Genomic DNA, 12476 nt, shown 5'->3' with positions numbered 1-12476 from the left:
TAAAACAAGACATTTTAAGTGAACACATTAAACAGAAGGTTCTCAATTAGTATAATATATATAATATAATTATGTTGTACATTAAAAGGCAAAATATTTTTAGCATAAATTTAACACAATGTCTGAATTTACTTTTATCATTTTTTATGCAATCTGAAATACTAAGCATCTATAAATTTATTAAAAAATTATATTTTGTATGAAAATATTATTAATTTCCTGGTACATATTTATTTATTTTATTTAATAATTTTTTCAAAAACTGACACTATTCAAAACAGTAATTACAAATTTTTATCAGATTTTCTTACTAATTGGTTCTTGGGATATCATCAGAGTATAGGTAGTTTAATTTAAAAAAATATACTTTTTATTTATAATGGTTTAATTTTCGTTAATGGATTAGACCATACATAATTAGTTACTAGTTACTACAATTAATTATTTTACCATATGATACAGCAATTTCATCTTCTGGTATGGTTTATTAAATGTGTAGTCTTCTTCCATCTCCTTGATACATGATCTAGAGCTGATGTCATAGTTGGTAAGCTGCAAAATATATTAAAAAACTATGTTAAAATACAGAGGCGGTTTGAGTATACTGTTTTTGGTGCACTGCACCACCAATATTTTGTGGGTGGGTGGGTGGGTCGTGGGTGATATTGACCTTGAGTATAACTAATTTAACTATATTAGATAAAATAATATTATGTCTATGCAGATCATTCAATGATAATATAATAATATAGCAGTCAGTTATATAGGTATAGGTATGTGTTGTATGTTCAGCTATCAACTTTTTAATCTGTTTTGTGAATTCGATGGGTTTATTTTTAAAATATACCATTATGGGTTTATCCATGTTTCACCAATTTATCGTGTCTACTAATTATAATGATTACACAATAATATCGTTATTTGTCATTCGTCGGAACGTCGCTAACGTCTGCAATGGTTCAAAACTACAAACTGCTAGTCAAAAATAATAAAAATATTGTTTATTAATCGAAAATTGTTGTAATAAGTGGTGTTATTATTTTCTATTCAGTGTTCTGTTATTTTAAGTATTTTAAAACGTAAGTGGAAAGCTTTAAGTATTATTAAATTTGTAATTTTAAATATGAATAACATATTAATATAATATGAATAATATGATACTTTTCTACAGTTCTTTTCGATCAGTATCTCGGCTTAAGATTAAAAATAGAATAATGTCGTCACAACCAAAATTCAAAATTTGCTCGTGTGGTAAAAATCTCAGTCTAATGAATAAACATAATTATGAACTTAATATTTATTCTTGTAAAAAAAGAAAAATAACTACTAGTAACAATTCAAATATTACTAAATATTTCGCTGTTACTGAACCTATTATCCAAACATCTGAAGAAAGTAAGTTTTTGAAGTAAATTAGAACTTACAATTTTATTTTAAAATATTAAACAATCTAATTGTACATATTCTATTATAGATCAAACGACATCTATGTCCACTTGTAAAACATCATCTTCTAATAATATAAATTATCGTTTAGTGATGAATTCTAATATTATAGAATCTGGCATTACAAGTAATTGTGAGTCTACAAGTGAAATTATGACTAATATAGTGGCTCCATCCACTTTAGAATCAGGTATTGTGTTAATATTTGAATATAATTTTTAAATTTGTATATTATTTATAAGTTTATTTAACAAAACCAAATATTTTAGAACAAACTGTTAAGATCTGTGAATCTACAAGTAAAACAATAACTAATACAGTGGCTCCATCCACTTTAGAATCAGGTATTGTGTTAATATTTGAATATAATTTTTAAATTTGTATATTATTTATAAGTTTATTTAACAAAACCAAATATTTTAGAACAAACTGTTAAGATCTGTGAATCTACAAGTAAAACAATAAATAATGTGATCGACTTTCAATTGTCAGTGGCCAGTACATCAGATGGTATTGTATTTATATATTTACCAATGTGGCCTGTGTTTTATGTTTATCAATTTATCTGTATTGTTCTTAGATGTTGCATGTTTGTTTAATTAATTGTTTCTATAAATTGGATAACTAACCATTGGTGGTTATTATTTTTTTTTTAACATTTACATTTGTTTTATAGCTGATAATTATGTGATTTAAAATGTTATGATAAAATATTAAAATCTAGTACATTTCTTTAATTATTATTTTAATAGTTTATTTTATGTTTAAGGTACTAAACCGAGGTTTAATATTGTCCAATATTAATATTAATGTTAATTGTAGCTATAAGTTACAAGGTATTTTATTTTAAGGACATAATATTTTATTTCAGTTTTATTTTAAAGACAAGTTGATTCTGAATGTAATCTTGCAGGCATAATCAGGCATTGAATTAAAATTATTAAGTCAAATATTCAGAAGTCAAGCTATAGTTGTATCTACAGCTAATATTTTTTTAATTTAAATTCTAGAAAAATTATTTCTGAGTTATTTCAGACATCTATTTAGATAATTTTAATGTTGCTCATGTTCAGTGTATTTTTAAATAGCGTGTGGGCTTTGATCTATGTTCAAGTGTTTAATTTTTGTGTATATTATAATTTACAAATTTTAATATACATTATACATTATTTATATTTTATTTGTGAATTGATAAAATAGTATAACATTGTATACCTAAAACCTACTTAACCTAGCACTTATGTATAGAATGAATTTAGTTTAAATTGTATTAACGTTCCAAATCCATTTGCATATTTGTCTGTTATACCTTTGTACCATGTTATATTATAATGATATTCTGATCAATGGTGTTTTAACTATGCAATTATAAAATTATTTATATTATAATTTATTAATGTTTTTGCTTACTTGTGCATTTTTAAATAAAACTCATGGTAATAATTTCAATAATTCCATAATATTAAAAATCATTTTCTTTTTTTTTAAAGATTCTAATCAATTATTTAAGAAGACAGTAATTGATTTGGAAGACTGTTATTCAGAAGAACCAATTAATTTTATTCCTGATAATTCTTTGGCTACAACCAAATTTCAAAATGATCCAGCATTTTATATAGGAAAAACAATATCGCCTGGTTTAAAACTTTCATTATTAGAATTGGGTCCATGTCAGTCAAAAGATATTGATCTACCTGGAAAGAAATTCCCACATGATTCGTCTACACCTTCGCGTTCATTTTCAATGGTATATTATACCAAACTGGTAAATGAAAAAACTGAAAATAGAACATGGCTTGCCTATTCACCATCTACTGATAAAGTATACTGTTGGACATGCAAACTTTTTGGTACACCACGAGCACAAAAAGGTTTGTTTGCTAGTTCTGGTTGTAATTCATGGGGTCACCTATCTGGAATTCATGGGAGATTATATAAACATGAGACATGTAAAGATCATTTAGAGGCTGAATTAAATCGAGTTATGTATATTAATAACAACCGTATAGATTTAAAACTAACAAAATCTTCTAATACACAAGTTGCTGCAAATAGAGAAATTGTGAAAGTTCTCATGGACATTGTTGTATGCTTAGCAAAACATAACTCAGCTTTAAGAGGACATTTAGAATCAGCAAATGATAATATTCAAGGACAATTTCTTGACTGGGTTAACCTTTTTTTAAAATACCATCCAGTTTTACGCGCACACTTGGATCGTATACAATCATCGTCCAAGAAAACAAGACTGTCTTTTATGTCTAAAGGATCACAAAACGTAATGCTTGAATGTATAGCAGAAACAATTCGTAAGAAAATACTTAATGAAGTAAAGTTATCAGGGATGTATTCACTAATACTAGATTCTACTACTGATGTATCTAAGCTAGATCAATTCGCTTTTGTATTACGTTATTGTACTACTGATGGTACTATCTATGAAAGATTAATATGTGTTGATGAAACTGTGGATTCTACCGGTAATGGTATGTTTCAATTATTTAGTAAAATATGTGACAACCATACATTAAATTGGAAAAAAGAATTAGTTGGCCAAGCATACGATGGTGCTTCTAACATGCAAGGTGCAATAAAAGGTTTACGTACACTAATTCAAAATCATAATCCTAATGCTCTGCATGTTTGGTGTTTTGCTCATTGCTTAAATTTAGCAGTGTGTGATGCATGTGAAGCAACTGCCGAAGTTCAAGATTTCTTTGGAACAGTCAGAAGTTTGGTAAATTTTCTTAGTGCAAGAAAACGCACAGCCAAATATGTTGAATTACAAAAATTAATCTATCCTAAACAGCGTATTCGAAGGTTACAACACTTTTCAAATACAAGATAGACTTACCATGATCGTTGTATTGATGTTATGTTAAAAACATATAAAGCAGTAATTGAAACATTAAAATATATTATGTCAGAAGAGGCTGATAAAAAAATCCGTGACATGGCCAAGGGGTTTTATAAAAACTTAAACAAATTTTCTTTTATAGTCACAGCTCATTTAATGAAAAAAATATTTTCAGCTACGACACCATTATCTGTTTATTTACAAGCTCCAAATATGGATTTTATTCAAGCAATGAAACTTGTTAAAGCTACACGACAATTTTTAAATGATATGAGAATAGATGATAATTTATCCAACATATTTTCTGATTATGAATCATTTTGCACAAGTTTAGACTTAGAAGAAAAAAATATGCCGATTAAACGTACTTCTATTAAAAAAAAAATGAGTGGGGAAAAAACAAATGATGAGCGACTTCTGTCTACAAAGGACCGCTATATTAGCGAAGTATATAATATGACTCTTGATAAAACTTTAATGAAGCTGGATGACAGGTATAACGATGCTGAAAATGTGTTTAATGAAATTTCATTGTTTTCTGCTGAACATTTACTTCAAAAATCTGCTACCACACCTAGCTCATTTAATTATATATGTAAATGGTTATCATCCACAAACATTGATCAGGATAGTTTAAGTACCGAGTATAATTTATTCTCCAAAAACTTTAAAAATTTCATGAAACATGTCCTGAAGTATCAGAAAATATTGATAATAATACAACAATTAATGCATTCAGCCACGAGAATAATAGCAGCGATAATGATAGCATGAGGTCCAATGATGAAGAACAAATGTATTAAAACTATTAGATATATTTAAAACTCTCAGTAACACAGGTATGTCGGTGGCGTTTCCAAATTTGTACTTAGCTTACAAAGGTATTTGCTCTTTACCTCCAACGTCAACAAGTGCTGAAAGGTGTTTTTCAAAACTAAAATTAATCAAAACCAATCTTCGCTCAACAATGTCTGAATCTAGACTTGATCATTTAATGTTGATATCATGTAATGCTGATATTGATATACCAATAGATGAAGCTATTAATATGTATGGCGCAAGGTCAAAACTGTTACAATCAGCACTTTTATTTTCTTAAGTTTAATTTGTTTTTATATCATATTGTCTGTACTACTTTTTGGCTTGTTATATGTATTACGAATATATAATAAATATAGTGATATTTGAATATTTAAGTACCTATTCATCAAACTTCAATATGAATAATACTATAAAATAGTATGTATCTACTTTTTATTTTTATTTGATTAATTTTTAATTACAACAATCATTACACAATCATTGCTAATATAAAAAGTATAAACAACTGAGGTTACTAAAAAATTAGGTACATGAAAAAATATATTTATTTGTTATTTTTGTGAAAATAGGGGGGGGGGGTGTCTATATATTGTCTTGCACCACCAACTTTAATACATTCAAACCGCCTCTGTTAAAATATTAAATTTAAATTTAAATATTATCCTTTAAAATGTAGTAACTATACTCTGTTGCAAGTAAAATTCACCAGTTCTAGTCATTAGAAAACATTTTTATATTGTAAATAATATTTTTTAAATATTTCATATTTCTTTAAGGTTCAATCTGTAATATATTTATATTTTCAATAAGTATAATTGATGTATAGGTAACGTGACCATATAAAATAATATAATAAAATAATATCTTTTTAACAATTAAATGTTTTTTTACAGCTATGCCAAAAAAATCAACTAATTTTTTGACGATAATATTGCTGCAGCAATACTAGCTGTTGATAATGGCATGTCAAAAAAAACAGCTTCCAAACAATTTAACATCAATAGATCAACCTTGCAATTAAGACAAAAATAGAGACAGACCAACATTTAATTGTGGCCCTTCAAGTATCCTAACCAAATTAGAAGAAGAAATTCTAGTACGATGGAATTTGGAATGCTCTAAAAAAGGATTTCCTAGACGCAAGGAGGACTTGCAGTTGAGTGTCAAGCAGTTCTTAGATGAACAAGGAAGGTCTAGTCCGTTTAAAAATAATTATCCTGGTAATTATAATGTTTTTTATATACCTATTAGGTCTTTATAAATAAAATAATAATCATTATTATTTAAACACAACTAACAAACAAAGCTGTTTAGTCTAATGTATAATCAAATAAATTGACAAACAATTCATCAACAATTTAATAATAATGCTTTGTACCATAGGACTTTTTATTAAAAATTTAACAAATACCTACCTATTAATGAAATTGATTAATGTTACTTTATTAAGAAATAAATGTAAATTAAAAGAAAATATTATTTCTTTGTTTATAAATTAGTTTAAATAGGTAGGTACTTAAAAAGTTATTGAGTAAATTATTATTATAGGTAGTTATTAAATAAGTTATTTTGTTAAAAGTAACATAAAAGTTATTGTTTTAAATAAATTATAATACATTACTTCATTAAAAACATAATATGTAGTTAGTAAGAATTAGATTGAGGCACACTATTTTTTTATTGGACCATATTAAATAGGTATAAGTACTAAATATTTAAAATTTTAAAATTATTTGTTATTAAATAACAATTTGATAAACATTGTCTATAGAAATATGATATTAAAGTTTATTACAAGATTAATTTATACTCAGAGGTAAATAAATACTGTTATATATACAGTGGGTATGAACATTTCTTATGGTTCTGGGTATCCACTAAGTTAGTTACCTACTGTTTCGCGTGATTCTACATTATTGCTTTAAAAGTATTTTAACTTTATAGGTATGCTAGGAAATTTACTTAGGAAAATCTAAAATATACATTTATTAATTAGGTATACTATTTTTATTTTTAGGAATTGCTTGGTATAAAGCCTTTTTAAGAAGAAACCGTGTGATCTCAGTGATAAAACGTCTTGTTCACTTGAACAAGTGAACATGTGACATCTGCAAGTGAGCAAAATATTAGGAAGTGGTTTGACGATATTCATCAATATTTATCTGATGAAAATTTGTCAATTATTTTAAACGATCCTTCTCGAGTTTTCAATGAAGATGAAACAGGTTTTTCTCTTTGTCCTAAAACAAAGTCTGTCCTAGGGCCAAAAGGGGCAAAAGATGTTTATGAAGTGGCCAAAGGAAACGAGAAGGAAAATTTAACTGTTATGTTTACCTTCAATGCGGCAGGAATTATGTGTCACCCAATGGTTATTTATAGCTATAAACGTATTCCACAACATATAATTGATTCTGTACCTCCTAATTGAAGCGTTGGAAGGTCTGATACAAGTTGGATGAAGGCTGAAGTGTTTTATGAATACATTGCTTATGTTTTTCATCCTTTCTTGATTGAAAATAGTATTCAATTTCCTGTTATTCTCTTTGTCAATAGGCATAAAAGTCACCTTACATACCAACTAAGCAATTTGTGTTCGCAATTAAATATAATTCTAATTGCTTTGTATCCTAATGCTACAAGAATATTACAACCAGCTGATGTGGCCGCATTTAAACCTCTTAAGTCTGGTTGGAAAAGGGGATTATTTGAGTGGCGTAATCAAAATCCAAATTGTGCAGTTACAAAGAAAGATTTTGCACCAATAGAATAAAATTATTTTTTAATTAGTTTATTAAGAATAAAGTCATAAAAAATACTGTGAAAAGTGAAGTTTTGATTAACGGTTTTAGGGCATGTGGGTTATACCCATGGAATGTAAATCAAATAGACATTAAGAAATGTTTAGGAAAAAATAAAGGTCCTGAATTAAATGATACAGATAATAGTGACATTACCAAAAGTACTAATACTGCTCTTGCTACTCGACTAAGTTTTAATGATTTTTCTGATATTGTTGATGCTGAAACATTGGAGAAGTTTAACAACATACATGATGAGGTAGAAACCCAAAAGTATTCAGAAGAATTTTTTACTTTGTACAGATTATTTGAAAAATTAAAGAAGAATAATAGTGATGAGAGCACTATTAGATTATCACCAATAAATTCTACTGCCCAACCTTATGATATTAATAGTACTAATCAAATATCACTATACTACTCTAAAGCACAATCTCCTAATTGTATTGTTACTAATAATCAAAATGAACTATTTAGACAACAGACATAAATCACAACATCAAGTAACATTTTAGAAAAACCTGTAAACACACCTACAAACCTTGTTAATGTTAAAAAGTTAAATATAACACCAATAGAGTCATGTCTTGTATGGCCTGTAACTCCCAAACAAAAAAACAATAGAATGACTGAACGAGTTCCTTATGTTATAACATCCAAAAATTGTTAATATTTGTATGAACAGAAAGAACATGCTAAACGAACAATTGAAGAAGACAAAGAAACAAGAAAAAGACTTAGGGAGGAAAATAAAATTTTAAAAGCAAAACAACCCACTAAATTAACAAAGCAAAAAGTTGTAAAAAATCTTTTTCCAGTACTTAATAAAAATAAAAAACCGACAACTGTCACTAGCCAAACTATTAGTTATTAACATTTTGAAGGTACTAATAATGTAGACATAGATCTTGAAGAACCTTTCAATATAAATATATTTAATAGTGTAATTGAAAGTAGTTGTTATATTTCATGTGACACTGAAATAAAAGTTACTGATTTGGGTGTTGAGTGTAATTTTTGCAACAATAAATACCATAAACGATGTGCTATGAAAGATACCAATGATGATCTCAATTGTGAAGATATTCTCTTTATTTGTCAAAACTGCGAAAAGGCTGTATACGTTAATTAAAAATGTATTATAATTTTGTTTTGTTTTATTAGTCTTAACTATCTATGTTATTATAATTATTTGTTATTTTTTAAAAATATTTTTATAATTAATTTTCAATTCAGTTCAGTTGAAGAACTGATCTTTCTTGTAATATGTACTTATGTATAAAAATAATTAATTTATCAAGACTGATGCAAGACTGCAACTGTGAAAAGGCTGTATACGTTAATTAAATAATGTATTATAATTTTGTTTTGTTTTAAAAGTTTTAACTATCTACGTTATTTTAATTACTTGTGTTATTTTTTAAAAATATTTTTATAATTAATTTTGACTGATGCAAGACTGCAATAGGTATATCAAATAGTTTTTTTCTCTTTTTTTATAGTATTTTTAATGTTGTTTAGTAAGGTATATTAAATAAAGATTTACTTGAAGATGTTTTATATTGTATTGTTTATTAATAGTGCATAATTGTTTGTAATTCTGATGTGTTTAATTTTATTATAGGTACTCGCGGGGGAGGGGGGGTCATTTGGTTTAACCCCCCGTAAATTGGACCTTTCTTTTTGCAAAAAAATATGCAATATGTAAACAAATGTATAACTAAGTCCTTTGTTAATATTTTTAGGCCAATAACTATCATGTAATAAATTATTATAAATTAAAAAAGGATCCCAGCATTTTATAAAAATGTAAATGCTATCAGTTAATTAAACAAACAGCAACACTATTCAGTAAATATTTAAATGATATTACACACTAATACACGACAACATAAACACATAGATTTAGTAATTTAAGCAATAGCCAACATGATCAATGGTGAGTTTAATAAAGTCGATTATTGCATTTACGCTGAGTTATCTGTTAAATCGAGTAGATCCAAAATTTGGTAATGCAATATTTATCTTCAACAATAATAATTATCCTTAAGTCTAATGTATTTTAATATTCAATAAATAATATAATAATATGACTGCATTTAAATACTTTTTATTTATAATATATTTAACATCTTACATTAATATACTATATTAAATTAGTTTATTTTTTGATTTACTTGTGCTGTTATTTTAAATAATCCTGTGTTTTTATTTTCATAATATCATGTTTCCTGTAAAGACTGATCCACGCTACAACTTACCTATCTTTAAATATAAATTAATACCTAGTTTAGCAATGAAGTAAAATAAGGGGTATAATTGCAAGGTCAATGCAAATTAATATTATTTACCATTAAATATTGTTTAAATAATAATTTTTACAAAAATGATTATTTATTAATAATAATTTATAAATTAATAATTTTACAAACAGTAATACCTCACATATTTAACAGAAATTCCACATATCTAGATTACTGGTAGAGCAAATCAAGTATTTAAATTTAATCGTGTACATAAAAAAATGAATGGTTTATTTATACATATAATGTTCAAAAAAAATATAAATTGTTTTAAATGCAAACATAAAGAATGTAGTCAATGTGTAACAATAATTATTCTGTTTTTTGTCTCTCATGAAAAGTACAAAAAATTTATTTGCGAGGTAGATATTGTCATTAGTGCAACAAAATTGACTTGCAATAATTTTGTTTTGTGAATTCTTTAAAAATAATTATAGGTAGGTATTATAGGTATATCTATTTAATAATTAAAATGTAAAAAAATTTTATCATAATATTATTTACACGTTATCAATTTTGTCGACAAGTTCAAAAATGAAATAAAGTTAAAAAGTTATTGTCATCAGCTTGAAACTATTACGAATTAAGATGCATAAACATTATTTAACAAAAATCCAAAAAAAACTTACCGGTCCGTTCGTCCTTGTTCAGGGTTTCGCAAATATCGAAACGATCCGGGTCTTGCCGTGGATAAATGGAAATACGTGTAATTAAAAAAAATGAATCGTCTGTCGTGCACAATAATGATGGACGTCGGAACAGTTTATTACAATCACAATTATTATTGAAGTCTGAACACGTGGGCAGAAATCGTCGGACGCCACGAACGGCAAGAGCGCACCGCATAAGTCCGGATTCACTAACGAAGACGAAATGGCGGACGGTGAAGCGGCGTCTGTTTGTTCGTGACACGGATACCGGTGGTGGCGCGGCGTAGCGTTGCCAGTCGGTGAGCAAACTCCGGAGGGGGTTGACTGCGATGGTCATTGGCTAGGCGGTCTAACAGTGTATCGTTCATCGCAAGGTTACGGTTTAGCTATACGACAATGCGGGTGAAATACTGAAATCCCACCGAGACGCATTCGACACGTTCCTTGAAAGGCAAACGACATTATAACATTATATTATACAGAACATATACATACACGTTTCGTTTGAAAGAAAATAAAAAGTAACTCTTCATTATTACTATTTCTTTTCGTATTCAATACCCAGAATTTATTACACAGGTCCCTTTACATTATTTATCCATAATATTGTATTGTCAATATAGCCATATAGAATGTCGTTAAAATGATGGTCCCGATTTTTATAAGCGCTCGTGATCTTCAATACGACTAATACGAGTTTGAGGATTTTTCTATAGTGGGGGCTCGTGTATACGTGCACGAGTGCACTACCTATCCAAACTTAAGAAAAATTGAAAACATAAATCATAATAACGACACTAAGTACCTACCTGTAATCAGTTTAAGGCAATAGTGGTAATGTGTTGTTAAGATTATGTTTCAAAATATAAAAATATAAACACAAATGTTCAGAATATGAAAATAATATAAATATTTGGATTGGATTATTTCGAAAAAACCAAACGGCCGGGCGGTTTTCCGCGCCCGAACGCCAGGAACGGTATCGGTATGTACTCGTATTGTAGTTCTAGTGCAGTAGTGCACACATCGCTGTGCACATTTGTCATTTATACAGTGTACAAATTAAAACAACTCAAAACACACGGCCTTCGTTATAATGGGGTTAATTAATTCGTTTCTATGCATGTATAACCAATTAAATTGTTTTTAGCGAATTATTTTCGGCGTAGGCATTATAATTTATTTTCAGTTTTCACTCTTACTCGTTTATAATTTATCTGTTGATAATGTTCGTAAAGTAAAAGGTAAATAACTAAAATTTGTAAACGATTATTTAATACTATCTATAGTATATTATATAATATTGGTTATATATTTTTTTGGATGTACACTTCATTAAAAACCCACGAGCCGCCACTTGCCGATTAATTGTATTGCTAAATAAATTGCATAATATTATTTCCGGAGAGTTCTTAGAACCGGTAATAACTAGTAGCCCATTATACTATCTACAAGTTCACGATAACCGAAAATATATATATTTTTCTATTTTTGAACTATTTTATTATTGATCGATGGCAATGCAAAGTAATTATTAAATTTTGTAGTACCGGAACCATTTAAATAATTTATCATCCAATCTCCAATACTACAACCCTTG

The 12476-nt window shown here is 27.5% G+C and overlaps 1 protein-coding gene across 1 annotated transcript in view; it reads right to left on the bottom strand.

The window, feature by feature from the left end:
• LOC132924259 (uncharacterized) overlaps window positions 1–12140 on the bottom strand; it is a 93054-nt gene extending 80914 nt beyond the window's left edge. The window contains 2 exon segments of the mRNA XM_060988455.1: window positions 451–552; window positions 10856–12140. The gene's annotated coding sequence lies outside the window, so the exon portion shown is untranslated.
• Window positions 12141–12476: the final 336 nt, after the last annotated feature.

The sequence above is a fragment of the Rhopalosiphum padi genome, chromosome 3 (genome assembly GCF_020882245.1).
Source record: "Rhopalosiphum padi isolate XX-2018 chromosome 3, ASM2088224v1, whole genome shotgun sequence".
Taxonomy (NCBI): Eukaryota; Metazoa; Arthropoda; class Insecta; order Hemiptera; family Aphididae; genus Rhopalosiphum; species Rhopalosiphum padi.
The sequence above is the reverse complement of the archived record's forward strand: the minus strand, read 5'-3'. Positions and strand labels throughout refer to the sequence as shown.